This window comes from Microtus pennsylvanicus, chromosome 3, assembly GCF_037038515.1.
Source record: "Microtus pennsylvanicus isolate mMicPen1 chromosome 3, mMicPen1.hap1, whole genome shotgun sequence".
NCBI classification, from domain to species: Eukaryota; Metazoa; Chordata; class Mammalia; order Rodentia; family Cricetidae; genus Microtus; species Microtus pennsylvanicus.
Genome location: NC_134581.1, coordinates 82,997,576 through 83,011,780, shown reverse-complemented (window position 1 = coordinate 83,011,780; position 14,205 = coordinate 82,997,576). Strand labels below are relative to the sequence as shown.

The window sequence follows — 14,205 nt, the reverse complement described above, 5'->3', positions numbered from 1 at the left end:
TATAAAGCTGAGGAAATTTTGGCATATATAAATATCCTACTGTCTTTCTCTGAATGTCTAGCGTGTATGTGTGCAAAGTTTAACAGGAGCAATCTGACCCAAAGGTAAGAGAACAGAGGACACAGAGTGCAAAGGCCAAGATGTCAAGCTTATGCCCTGTGTCACCCTAGACCAATCTGCAGGAGGAATTGCTTTTGACATAAGTCTATGAAAAGTTCCTTAGGCAACCACCATCATCATAACCCAGAAATTAGCATGATATATACAGCAAAGCAAAGTGAGTGAATACATCTCATTTTGCTCACCTGCACGCTAAGAGTAGTGATTTTTCAAGTTAACTGAAATGAAAAGAAGCTAAGGGTTTACTTAGATTTCAATAGCATGTAAAGTTTAGATTCATTAGAGCATCAGGAAGTCCTGAAAATGTTCACATCTGTCCACTCAAGGGACATTTTGAGCTACTTTTTAATATTTATAAACAATCTAAGTTATAGGAGAAATCTTTGAATTAAATGATAACTGGTCTCATTTAACATGCCACTTCAAAGAGATCATTTACTCAAAGATATGGATTTAGGTTGCTCCAAATACCATGATGCAATGCTACAGTTTTATGGAGGCTTTTATAATAACAAAAAAAGAAGGTCATAAATCAATGTACCTTTAAAATATTAGCAGGGTCATCACACAGGAGGTTAGAGTAAAGTAGAAACGTCTTTGTTATTGCACACAGATGCTGTCTGTTGATTTTTTTTTTTGCCTTTGAGTTGGTGGAAACAAGTGGTTAGTTAATATATTCCAAAAGTGTTTTGCCTGATGATTACAAGTAGGGGAGGGAAGGATGAAGAAGGAGTGGATGAGGGGTAAGAAGTATCACTAACCTGTGAAAGGAACATCTAAATCACACTCCCTCACCCCAAGATGCAGGCATCTTCAAAGATAGAAAAGAAGAATTTTAAGAGTCTTAGGGCGTGGACATTACCAGGTAAATAGCATCCTTTGACTACGACAATGAAATAGAGCTTGGGCTCTACAAATGGCATTTATCCCAGTGCACAGCTTTGATTCTAATCTGTTAAATGCAAGGAATTTTTTATTTGTCAGAATAATATAATCAAAATATGTTTTAATGAAATAGCCATTTTATTATATAGTACTTTTCTTTAAAAAATAGCATACAACTTTTCTTCATATCTTAAATATTTGCCCTTGTTTATTTAAATAGAGAACCATATTATGTGTCAGCATAATAAATAATATATAGCACATATATTTTAAGAAAAATAAAACAATATCTAGAATTCTAAGTGTGCAACATTAATGATATTAATTTTGTTTGTTTCACTATGAATGACTTCAGAGTCCTAGCATCTAAATTCAAGGGATTGCAAAATTCCAGGTAGGAAGATTATCTCCACTACCATAAATTAGAATGTAAACATAGGTACTTCTATGTCTTCCCTTCCAATTTGATCACCACAGGGAAATTCTGAAATTCTAAGGGAGTTCTGCTCTGGAAGTGTAAGGAAGTCTAGATGAGCCTTATGAGTCTCATGAAAATGGCACATGCTTTTAAGGCATGGTGGCTCTGCTACCAGCTCCTTACCTTTCTCCCTTGGTAAATGATTAACTTGTATAATCTCTACTGCTTAGTGATTCCTTGAACACTCAGAAAAAAAAGCACACACAGTTTTTTTTGTGCTATCTTGCCATTTTTGTGATAAAGGAGAAAGATTCTGTTTTTGCCACTGAATCCTTCCATTTGTCTGGTTTTTTTCCTTTTTTAAAAATTTATTTATTTATTTATTTATTTATTTATTTATTTATTTATTTATTAAAGATTTCTGCCTCCTCCCCGCCACCGCCTCCCATTTCCCTTCCCTTCCCCTGATTAAGTCCCCCTCCCTCATCTGCTGGAAGAGCAATCAGGGTTCCCTGACCTGTGGGAAGTCTAAGGACCACCCACCTCCAACCAGGTCTAGTAAGGTGAGCATCCAAACTGCCTAGGCTCCCCCAAAGCCAGTACGTGCAGTAGGATTAAAAACCCATTGCCATTGTTCTTGAGTTCTCAGTAGACCTCATTGTCCACTATGTTCAGCAAGTCCGGTTTTATTCCATGCTTTTTCAGACCCAGGTCAGCTGGCCTTGGTGGGTTCCTGATAGAACATCCCCATTGTCTCAGTGTGTGGGTGCACCCCTCACGGTCCTGAGTTCCTGGCTCGTGCTCTCTCTCCTTCTGCTCCTGATTTGGACCTTGAGATTTCTGTCCGGTGCTCCAATGTGGGTCTCTGTCTCTGTCTTCTTTCATTGCCTGATGAAGGTTAATATTCAGGTAGATGCCTATATGTTTTTCTTTGGGTTCACCTTCTTATTTTGCTTCTCTAGGATCGCGAATTATATACTCAATGTCCTTTATTTTTGGCTAGAAACCAAGTATGAGTGAGTACATCCCATGTTCTTCTTTTTGGGTCTGGCTTATCTCACTCTTGTTTCTTAGCTGTCATTATGCTGTTATTGTTATCATTAGCTTAGATAGTAATTCATTGATGGGCATTTAAACTAAGAACATGTCTTGGATGGATGTCAAAATAATCCTTAATGAATTCCTGCTGTTTATAGAAGCACAGACGTATCAATTATCTGAATGACTTAGATCTAGGGAAAGGGCAAAGCCTTCCCTGGGTCAAGCTCATAGAAAAGGCAAAGACTTGCCCTGTTCCTCTATGGAAACCTGCTACTGATAGACTAGCTAAACCTGTTTCTTTGTTCAAATGTTGATGTGAATAAGAATTGCCCTCATAGACTTGTGTGCATATATTTGAGTGCATGGTCCTCAATTGGGTGACACTATTTGTGAAGGATTAGGAGGTATGGCTGTGCTGGAATAGGTATGTCACTAAAGTGTTCAGAAGCCCATTCCATACCCAGTTTCTTTCTGCCTTCTACCTGAGGAAAAAAGTATTAGCTCTTAGCTACTGTTCCAGAACCATGCCTGCCCAGCCTCAACCATGTTGCCCACCATAATAATAATGGACTCCAACCCTCTGGAGCCATAAGTCCAGTTTAACTTTTCCCTAAGTTACCTTTGTAGTGGTGTGTCTTTACAGCAATATGGTATAAATAAGACTGCTACCTCCTTGAAAATAGATAAAAGGAGTTGAGTTTCTAAGTTATTTCTGGTACATGCCCATCAGAGTCCCAGGGTCCATCCAATATCAGCTTCTCTGTATGTGTGTCTGTGTGTCTTTTCTGTCTTTAGTATCTAACCACCCCAGCCATGTTCCAGAACAGAGCAACGAGGGCTGTTGCAATAAAGTAAGACCAGTGACTCACTTGGACAATTTTACCATGGTAAAGATGAGCAGAGGTGCCACTGCCATTATGAAGATAAAGAACCATTCTTTCCATTCATTCCATTTCTTTCTCTATTGTTTTTCTAAATTTAATCCATTGATTTTCTTTTTTAATAACAAAACAAACAAACAAAAAAAGAAGTATTGTTTTTTATAGCCTTGGATTTGAATCTTTTAGCTCAGTTTCTCACATGCTAAGATGTACATATTATACATGTGGACCAAGTCCAAAATTCTTAATACAAAAGACATATTAAGAAAAGATAAATATAATAGATTAACTTGTCCACTGTTTTGCATGAAATAGAAGCTATTGGGAACAAAAACTTAGAGATCAGGGAAAACAGTCCAATGTTATTGATAAGACAGAGAGAGACTGAAAAGTTATTCATAAATGTGATTGGAACAAAAAGGTAGGATATAATTACCAACTTGGAATATAAAACACAGCTAGCTTGTCTATTCTGATTATTCTTGGCTCTTTTTTTTAATCATACTCATTCTTTCTGAGGCCAGACCCCTTCTGGAATGGAGGTCTATTGATTTACCATAAGATAGAGAAGGTAAGACAATTTCTTCATGGTCAGCTGACTCACACATACAGGCTTAAAGTTGGGAAGAATGGTATTTCTATTTTATGATTGATTTTGTGGGCAGTGATTCTATGTTCTACAGTTTTTCTTAAGAAGGTTCTTTCTTTTAATGATCTAGCTTAGTAGAGGGAGGGCTCAAGTGAGCCCATAGACAGCTGCATTACAGAAAGGTCAAGTTACCTACATGGTCTGTTCTATTAGAATAACACCAAGTTACTTTGCAGAAAAATTCAAAGCCAGGAGGACTTCTTGTTTCCACCACATCATTTTCTAAGACTTAATAGTGTCCACCAAATATATTACAATGTCTAGAGACATTTCATTGGTATTGACAGGTACATAGGTGGTGATGATAAGGATTATTACCAGCAAGTAATAATGAGCAGGGCCAAAGGTGATGTTCAACTGTGTTACACAGGAGAACAGCACAGCATACATTTATTTCCTCTGAATATCCACTGTGATGAGGATGAGAAATCCTTGTTGATATATATATATATATATATATATATATATATATATATATATATATATATATATATATATATATATATATATATAAAGATATGGAACAGAAAGGAGAATTGCACCCTTTTATAAGTCCTGGATAATCATGTGCTATAATATGTAGATCATTTAATTTGATTAAAACAACAAAATGGTAACTGTAGGTCTTCTGTTTTGTTTCATATTACTATTATCATTATTACAGTGGTGATATTAGACCTAGAGACTTATGTAGTCAGGGTTTCTGTCCTGCCTGGTTCCCACAATTGTTAAGTACCAAAGCAATCACACAGAGGTCTGCATTACTTATAAACTGATTGGCACATTAGCTCAGGCTTCTTATTAACATTTATAACTTATATTAGCCCATTATTCTTGTCTATGCTAGCCTTGTAACTTGGTACCTTATTCAGTGTGACAGCAACATCTTACTTCTTCTGTTCCTGGGTCATGACTGAAGAATCTGCTTCCTTCTTCCCAGAATTCTCCTGTTCTCATTGACCCGACTCTACTTCCTGTCTGGTTGTTCCCACCTATACTTCTGCCTGGCTATTGGCCAATCAGCATTTTATTAACATACAATTGACAGGGTAGAAACTATTGTCCCACAGCAGTTCTCCCTCCTCCCTTTTTTAAGGAACAAGAACTCTGAATCTAATATCCTTTATTAGTTTTTCTCCTAACCATTAGCCATAACAACTTGCAACCAAATTCTAAACAAAGGAAAATATCAATAGTCCATTTTTTTGGGAATGTGGGCATAGTTTTCCAGGCTACTTCCTGCTGGTTGTGATGCTGATAATCTCATGGGGACCAAAAGAAAATTTAGAATTATCATCAAGTCATGACTGGAGTATTCAGTGACGCTTGATCATCTCAGGCAGTAGTCTTTAATCTGTTCTGGATGTAGAACTCAGACTTCTGGGTCATCTGTTCATACTGGAGATTTCTCAGCAGGTCTTTCTTGGTCAAATCTGATTTTTCTTAATTCATAATGAATCCACAGCCTCTCGTTTCTTTTGGGACCAAAAGCAAATATTCTTCTTCAAAGTAACATATATTTTGACTTCAATTTTTAAGTCAAGGTATTTTCAAAATACCTATGTTGGATTAATTCAGCAGCATCTATAAACAAATATCTTTTAGCAGCTGTGGCTCCTTCCTCAGCATTCAATCAATTCAAAGAGAACATAACAACATAAAGTATCCAGACTCTCTGTGTTTTCTTCATCTTTTTGTGGCTTTATTTTAGCTTCTATTTCTTTTATTTTTAATTTTTTGCTTTTTGAGACAGGGTTTCTCTGCATATGTTTGGCTATCCTGGAATTCACCCTGTAGACCAGGTTGTCCTTGAACACACAGAGATATGCCTGCCTCTGCCTTCCGGGTGTTGGGATTACAGGTGTGTTCCACCACACCCTACTATTCTCTTTTTTATTTTATGACTTTAACCTTTAGCCTGCATATATTTTTAACACTCTTTAAAGAGCTTTTCTTTACCTTTGACTCTCTATTTACTGTATATTTCTCTTTTTCTGACCACATGAGTCTTTAAATGCTAAGTGATATGGCTAAGGTGAAAACCATGGCTTTAGCACCTGAATCCAGCCCATCTTTTAGCTTTCTGAAATTCCACCCTCATGGAGGAGGTAATGGCTGTAGCCATGTTTATTGCCACAACTCTATGGCATTTCAAGGTCCTTGCCAGCAAGCAAGCTGCAGCAGTCTCCTCATAAACAACATTCAAATGCTCTGTAGCTGGACCTCCTGCCTGAAAGAGACAGAGTTTGTGCTGGCAGGACAGCCCAGAAAGCTAGCATTTTAAAATGGCCCAGGCTTTTTATTGCAATGGCTGAAAATCAAAAAGCATGAGGCCAGCTTTTCATCAACAACATTTAAGTGTTTTGTGGCAGGGCCTCTAAAAAGAGCTGTAAGGTTTTACAGCTAAAGGTGAGTCAGGAAGCCTCTCTTTAATGAGGCACATTTGCCTCTAGCAAACAGAGCCCACCTGGGAAAATGTTGCTATCAATAAGCTGTGCTTAATTCTATTCTTTTTGCCTAGAATTACTTCCCAAACACTCTCAGGCTTTATGTGAATGCAGTTGTCCTCATGGGTACCATTTATTGTCTGGGTTTCTGTTTTGCCCAGTTCCTGAAATCATTAAGTAACAAAGAAATTACACAGAGGTCTATATTAGTTATAAACTGATTGTCCCATTAGCTCAGGCTTCTTACTAACTCTTATAACTCATAGTAGCCCATTATTCTTTTCTATGTTATGCAACATGGCTTGGTACCTTATTCAGCGAGGCAGCCACATCTTACTTCTTCTGTTCCTGGGTCATGACTGCAGAATCTGCTTCCTTCTTCCCAGAATTCTTCTGTTCTTATAGACTCAACTCTACTTCCTGTCTGGTTTTTCCCACTTATACTTCCTGCCTGGCTACTGGTCAATCATCATTTTATTAACATATAATTGACAGGGTACAAATAATGGTCCCACAGCAGACTTGTGTATGCAAAGTAATGTTTCTACTACTGAGCCATATCTTAAACCTTCTCTTATGAGCAATATTATATAGACATATACACAAATATGGATATGTTAATAAAATTAGAACTTTGGTATATACTTTCATTATTAAGAAACAAAATCCAAATTTAAACTCACATATTCTTGAGAGCCCATTCCTCATCCCTCAACCTTCTTTTGTAGTTTTCATCTATGAACTATGTAGTTACTGATGCAAATGCTAGGATTTGTAGAAAATTACAAAAAATGACAAGTTTCTATGTCTCTGGGGTTTACTCTTGCTGAGTTATGCAGGTATTAATGAGTAGAATTCTGAAGGGAACAGCCCTACACTGCTCAGGGAACTAGGTATTCCTTGTGGAAAATTGTGCAATAAACAGGACTTTGAGTCTCAAAAGAGAGAGTGTTTATATCCATACTATATGATGTAAACACCAGTTCTGTTATTTTTTTTTTCATTAAGCAACTCACTCAGCCTCAGAGATGTCATCAAGGACAGAATAATTTTCTATGCTTCTCTGATGGCTGTTCTTGGTTTTCAGCGTGATTATAACTAGAGCGAACTATAATCCAGAAATGGAGAGCACACTTGTGTTACAGATCTTGAGGCAGGAAGCTATGTGCCTTTAATCTAGATATTGAGGCTGGAAGGCACGCCTTTAATCTGGGCCTGTAGAAGGACAATGAAATAAAGAAGGGCTTGATTTTCACATTTTTGTCTTAACCTCAACAGTTCATCAATTCCTTCTTTGGGATCACAGCAGACTAGTTGAGATACCCAGCCTTGTCTGCCTTAGCAGGTACTAGATTCTTATACTTTCCATTTATAACTAGCCATTGTTGGACTGCAGCCTGTAAGTCATTCCAATAATTTTTTGCTATATGAGTACTGTGAGTCTAGAGAATCCTAATGAATACAATGTCTACTATATTTTCCTAGAATATATGCATGAGTCTCACTTGAAAGAAATGATGCATTGGATGAATATATGAGATTGTTATTTTCTTCTGTGTAAATAAAAAGTATTTTAAAGAGAAATTCTTAAATTGAAATCATGTCATATCCTTGTCATAAATATTTTAGGAGGTCAGAGCTAATTTTGTATTGATAGCTAGCATATCTCTTCATTGTCAGAAAGTTAAATACCTTAGGATATTGGAGTGGGGCCAGGGTGGTTCAAGAGCAGTGATGTATTCAGGTAAACACGAGCTAGCATTTCATCAATCATCTTTATCTTAATAACACCCCTAAAATCTCTAAGCACTATAAATCATGGGTTCAGAAGACAGTGATGGTTTGTATTCCTTCCATTCCTAATCTTTGATGAAAACTAGAGAGATAGGAGAAAATGGTAATTTAGAGACTTTAGGAGTTGTGTCAGTGTTTAATCAGAATAGATTTTCTTCATGACCAGAAAAAGAATAAATAGGGATTTCTCAAGAATGGGAAGTAATGCTTTGTTCAGTGGCTTTAAATAACCATGAACTTGTAATAACTAACTCTAGTTGTCTTTTTGGACTCTAAAAACAGTTCCTTGACAATGTGAAGATTTACTTCTGTTTTCATAGATCTGCTGATGACATAAATGGCTATGGAGAATGACTCTACAGTGACTGAATTCATTCTCACAGGACTGACAGACCAACCTGAGCTCTACCTACCTCTCTTCATCCTGTTTTTGGTGAACTATGTCATCACAATTTTGGGAAACTTGAGTTTAATGAGTCTCATTTTCCTGAATTCAAACCTGCAGACTCCCATGTACTTTTTTCTCTTTAATTTGTCCTTTATTGACTTATGTTACTCCTTTGTCTTTACTCCCAAAACACTAATGAGTTTTGTTTCAGAGAAGAACATCATCTCCTTTAAAGGATGCATGACTCAGCTATTTTTCATTTGCCTTTTTGCCAACTCTGAGTGCTATGTGCTGACAGCCATGGCTTATGATCGCGATGTTGCCATCTGTCAACCCCTGTTGTACATGATCATCATGTCTCCTAGCACATGCTCCCTGATGATGCTTGGTTCATACTTGATGGGGTTTGCTGGTGCCATTGTCCACACAGGATTTATGATCAGGCTACACTTTTGTAATTCTAACATCATCAACCACTACCTGTGTGATATCTTCCCCCTTCTGCAACTCTCCTGCAGCAGCACCTATGCCAATGAGCTTGTGAGTTCTGTTGTTGTCAGCACAGTGGTCATTGCATCTAGTGTTATCATTTTAATGTCCTATGCTTTGATTCTTTTTAATGTCACTCAGTTGTCATCAGGTAAGGGTTTGTACAAAGCCATGAGCACCTGTAGTTCTCACATAATCACTGTGGCCTTATTCTATGGATTTGGTATGCTTACACATATCAAAACATCATCTGATAAGTCTGAAGATCAGGGGAAAATTCTCAGTGTATTTTGTACATTTTTGCTGCCATTATTGAACCCATTTATATACAGTCTCAGGAATAAGGATGTGAAGCTTGCTCTAAAGAGAACTCTGAGGAGATTCACAGTGAGTCAAGCACCTGAGCTGTCATAGTCCCTGTCTCCAATTTGGGTCTTTGTCTCCAGTTTATTTTCTTATCACCTTCTTTTCAATATTCTCTTTCCTTCTCTTCATCTTTCTTTCTATATTCTCCTAAGTCTTTCTCTTCCTTTTCCTCTATAAAAATTATTGATATTCTTATCTGACAATAAGAAAATATTTTTGATCTAGGGCCTTGTCCTGAAATGTGGAACCAACAACATCTTTGTACAAGGTAGAGGCACAAGATGACATATTTTGAATCTTGAGACAAATCTACCAACTATTTATCTATATACTTCTACAACCAAGGAAAGCCAGGGAGTTGAATGTTAATAAGTTTACTTTTGTTATTCTTTTCAAAGAGAAATTTGTAGAGTTCTTTCTATTTCAGGTCTTTAAAAACACTTGTGAATTGCACATAATTTCAGAATGGATGACAAAAGCTGTGGCCATGGTAAAATTGTCAAAGGTTTTAGCATTAGTTATTGCCTCTCAATATTTTCCTTATTTTGAATTTTGTACCTCATCATTACAAAATGACATTATGTGTTTTCTTGGAGAAATGGTTAACCATCTTTATAACCATTGAAGCTTAATTTATGCTAATTTTGTATTCATACTTCTTAAATATCACTAGCAATGATTGATTTTTTTGTAAAAGGATGTTTTGTCATAAATACAATGGAATTTGTCCTTTTTTCCTATCTATTGATATTCATTACTTTTAGTAACCACACAATAACAATACATAGTGTCTAAAGTCATTATTCTCTTTGTTATATAGCAAGGATGATGCTTCCAAAGAAATGTCTATTTACTTCTTTAAAAGAAACCTTAGGTGAAATTATAGCCTAATGATAGAGTGCTAGTATATGCTCGTGTTTGATTCTTAACACACATGTACATACATATAATTACATTTAAGGTATATATCACGAACATATGTTCATATACTTGTGTTTATGGCACCAATACCGAACAACTGTAATTTTTATTTAAATGTGTTAATCTAGTTTGTCTTTTGCTTATTTTTAGGAATGCCTCCCCACAACTAATGACAAACCAAACAAATAACTAATCTTCCTGAATGTCTATGTAATGTGTAACATTCTTAAATATAGTGTTACTATAATTCTTTTCTGTTCTATGGATTTGACTTGTTTTAGGTTATATAGTTAGTAACACAGATCCTAGATTTTAACTCACCACGCATCAAATGAACAAACAGAAAGAAGGAAAGAAAGAGAATTGTTAAATGACAGAGCGAGCTAGAGAGTCATTCAGGATGAGTCTGAAAGAGGGAGCATACCTGGTGACCACATGGACAGCCTGCTACCTCTGCCTTGGCAGAGATTGAGTGTGTTATCACGACCCAACAGTGTCCAGTTTCATGACAAGGAATTGTTTGGGATCTGAAAGCTGACACTGGTTAAAAATCACATCATAAGAACAGTGGATTGGAAGACATGAAGCTGTGAGCAGAAATAGCAGAGTCCTGGGCTCAGTGGCAAGCAAGATTGACTCTTTACAGATTTTGTGATTCTGTGTTGGAGTGGATCATTCCCTCAGATAACACAACTTTAGCAATTGTCAATCCCATCCAGTTGATGAATTGCTTATATCATTGTTTCCCCACATGATGCTTAGAGAGACTCTTCTTAAGACTTTTGCATGGCTTTGACTTTGGGTTGGAGTTCAACTGTATCGATTTATTAAGACATGTAAGCGGCTACCAACAGTTGCTTAAAGTAGATTGCTAAAAAGCAGGAGTGAGGACAAATACTCCAAAGAGATAATTAAGCCTCAAGCTGATCTATAAACAACAACAAGAGCAGCCATAATCTTTTTAATAGTCCTTATAGTAGATCATGGATACCAGAGAAGTTCAAAGCCAGACAACAGATTGAAAGTTGGAACAATGTCTTCTTATTGGTTTGTGTTTTTGAGGATTATCTTTAGAAATGATGGATATTTATCAGAATAAATGACAGGATGCTTAACCATGAAATCAAAAAAGCTTATGCATCATAAGAATACATTTTTCACTAGAGAGGAAATTTTACAATTTAGTGCATGTGTCACTTCATCTCTTCATAGAACTAAATGGAACACCACAATTTTCAAATAAAAGAAACAGTATGTGAGAAGTGAATATTTCCAGAAAGAATTAGCTAAGAACAATTCTGCTGATTCACACAAAGCATAACTGAATAATAAAATGTGATATGACATATACCTATTAGATAATATTAGTAGACATCTGAGTTATATATTAGTGGTATTTTTGTTATGAAATAAATTCTGCTTTGTTTTGTAAATTTTCTGTAGACTCAATTGAGAAACAATAAAAAACTGCTGCAGTCTGATTCTTAATAACTGGTATTTGTACTGTCTAACTTCAATTCATTTTGGAGAATTATGCCACCGACCACCCCAGCCAGGTATGGGGTCTTGTGGGACATGGTTTCTTGAAGACTAGATGATTGAGGATTCGGTGGTGACAAACAGAAACAAACACAGAGGCAGTTTGAATCTGAATGTATTTTGCAGCTCTCAAACAAGGGTTTTTATACAAGAAGAACAGGTATTGCAATCTTAAAAGACGTGCTCAGTGAAGCAGTTATAAAGAACAATTATCATAATCATTTGGCACAGGAAAGCATAAAATCAATCAGGTTTTACATTTCCTAAACAGTTTGTTCAAAGAATCAATTATTAAGAAAACAGATAACATCTTAGTTACTAAACAGTGGGTTCAAAGAATTAATTATGACGCTAAACAAGTACAAAAAAAATCACTTATAGTTAATGAATCACTTTTAGGTCCTGATCAAGTTCATAAATTTTCATGTGTAATCCTTAACTATCATCTAGCTTTTGTGTTATTAAAAATCCTCGAAGTTCAGTTTAAAACTACTTAAGCAATGCTTTCTATACCTCAGTGTCAAAGCCAACCTCACCTACTCATGCACAGCCAAACAAATTCATATATTTTTGAATATATTTTTGTAATTATGTAAATGATTATGAAGCAAAGCATTGGATCTCATAGAAAAGAGGTCATGGCCAGTAATCCCAATTCAAGGGGGTGGCTTATTCTCCGCCAAGGCTATCAGGAACATCTTGTAAATATTAAAAGGAAGTAGAAGCAGACAAACTGCCATGAAAAGTACAGCTCAATAATTTCTCTCTGGCTAGAGTTCCACAACCAGTTCCAGGAGACCTCCTCCTTTTGGAGTCTAAAGCCTTAGTCTGTGGAACTTGTCACACAGAATCTACTGTGGTTGGTGTAGCAGAACTACATGCTTTGTTGCTAAATTTGGATTTCTAAATAATTATCACACAGTGCGTCCTCAGTAGTGGTGGTGTGTGTATGTCTCATGAATGGTTAACATAATTGGTATTTACTGTGAAACTGTGTTCTACTGTGAGGAGGTTAGTGGAAATCACTGAATCCCAATGACCGTGGCTTTTTAAAGAATACTTGGAGTCTATTGCATGTACTGGCTTTTGGAGGATCCTATTTCCTTTGGATGTATACCTTGCTCAACCTGGATGTAGTGGGGAGGGCCATGGACTTTCCACAGGGCAGGGTGCCTTGCCCTCTCTTAAGATTGGAGGTGGGAGAAGTGAGGGTGTGTGGAGAGAGTGGAGGGGAGTAAGAAGAGGGAACGATGTGGGATTTGGATTGGTACTTTTTTAATAATAATAATAATAATAATAATAATAATAATAATAATAAATACTTGGAATTAGCCGGTTGATGGTGGCACACACCTTTAATCCCAACACTTGGGAGGCAGAGACAGGTGGATCTCTGTGAGTTCAATTTCAGCCTTGTCTACAAAAGCTAGTTCCAGCACAGGCTACAGAGAAACCCTGTCTTGGAAAAAAATAAGACAAACAAAGAAACAAAGAATACTTGAAATTAGATATATTTATGCACTAGCTCTTAACATTTTACCTTCTGATATTGATTTGGAGAGTTGTGACCTATGATCTTGGAAATTAATTCCATATTGTAATGATATTCCTGCACATTACTCATTTGAAAGTGGTTTTATTTCCTAATTTAAATTATATTTAAATTTCATGAAAAAATTATGTAAATAAACAAACAAAAATTCCAATGTTAGTTTACTTAAACCATCATGGCCATTGCAATCTAAAAATGGTCTACTTTGCCTATCAGAGCTATCTTTCCTCCATCTTTAGGTACTGTGCAACTTCAAAGTGAGTAGCACAGAAAGTCTACAAAAGTAAACCTCAAGCATATTTTCTTATTTAAATAATGTTTAAATTATTTTAGCAGTCTTTTTCTGTCTTTCTAAATGGTCTTTATAAAATGGTTGACAATAACATCAAGTAAAGAAAAGGGTAAATTTAAATTTTTCATATAAAAATTTAAAATAAGAGAGAAATAATGCCACTTTTGTTGTTCCATGAAATTATTGTTGTACATATTTCATTTGGCTTGACAAGCCATTAAATAAGAATACTAAAAAGAATTAGAAAAGTTGTTCTATTATTGACTTGAAAATAAACTTTAGTGTACCGTAGTTGAACCGTAGTGTACCGTACTCTTCATTATGCCAACTTTGTTATATTATTGTCACACAAACAAATGGGATATTTTATTAGTGATATTTTCAATGTTTGTCTGATTTTCATACTACAATTTATGATATTGC

General features: G+C 36.0%; 1 pseudogene; it reads left to right on the top strand.

Moving 5' to 3' along the window:
- Positions 1 to 8,563: 8,563 nt before the first annotated feature.
- Positions 8,564 to 9,526, top strand: LOC142846802 (olfactory receptor 8C8-like; annotated as a pseudogene).
- Positions 9,527 to 14,205: the final 4,679 nt, after the last annotated feature.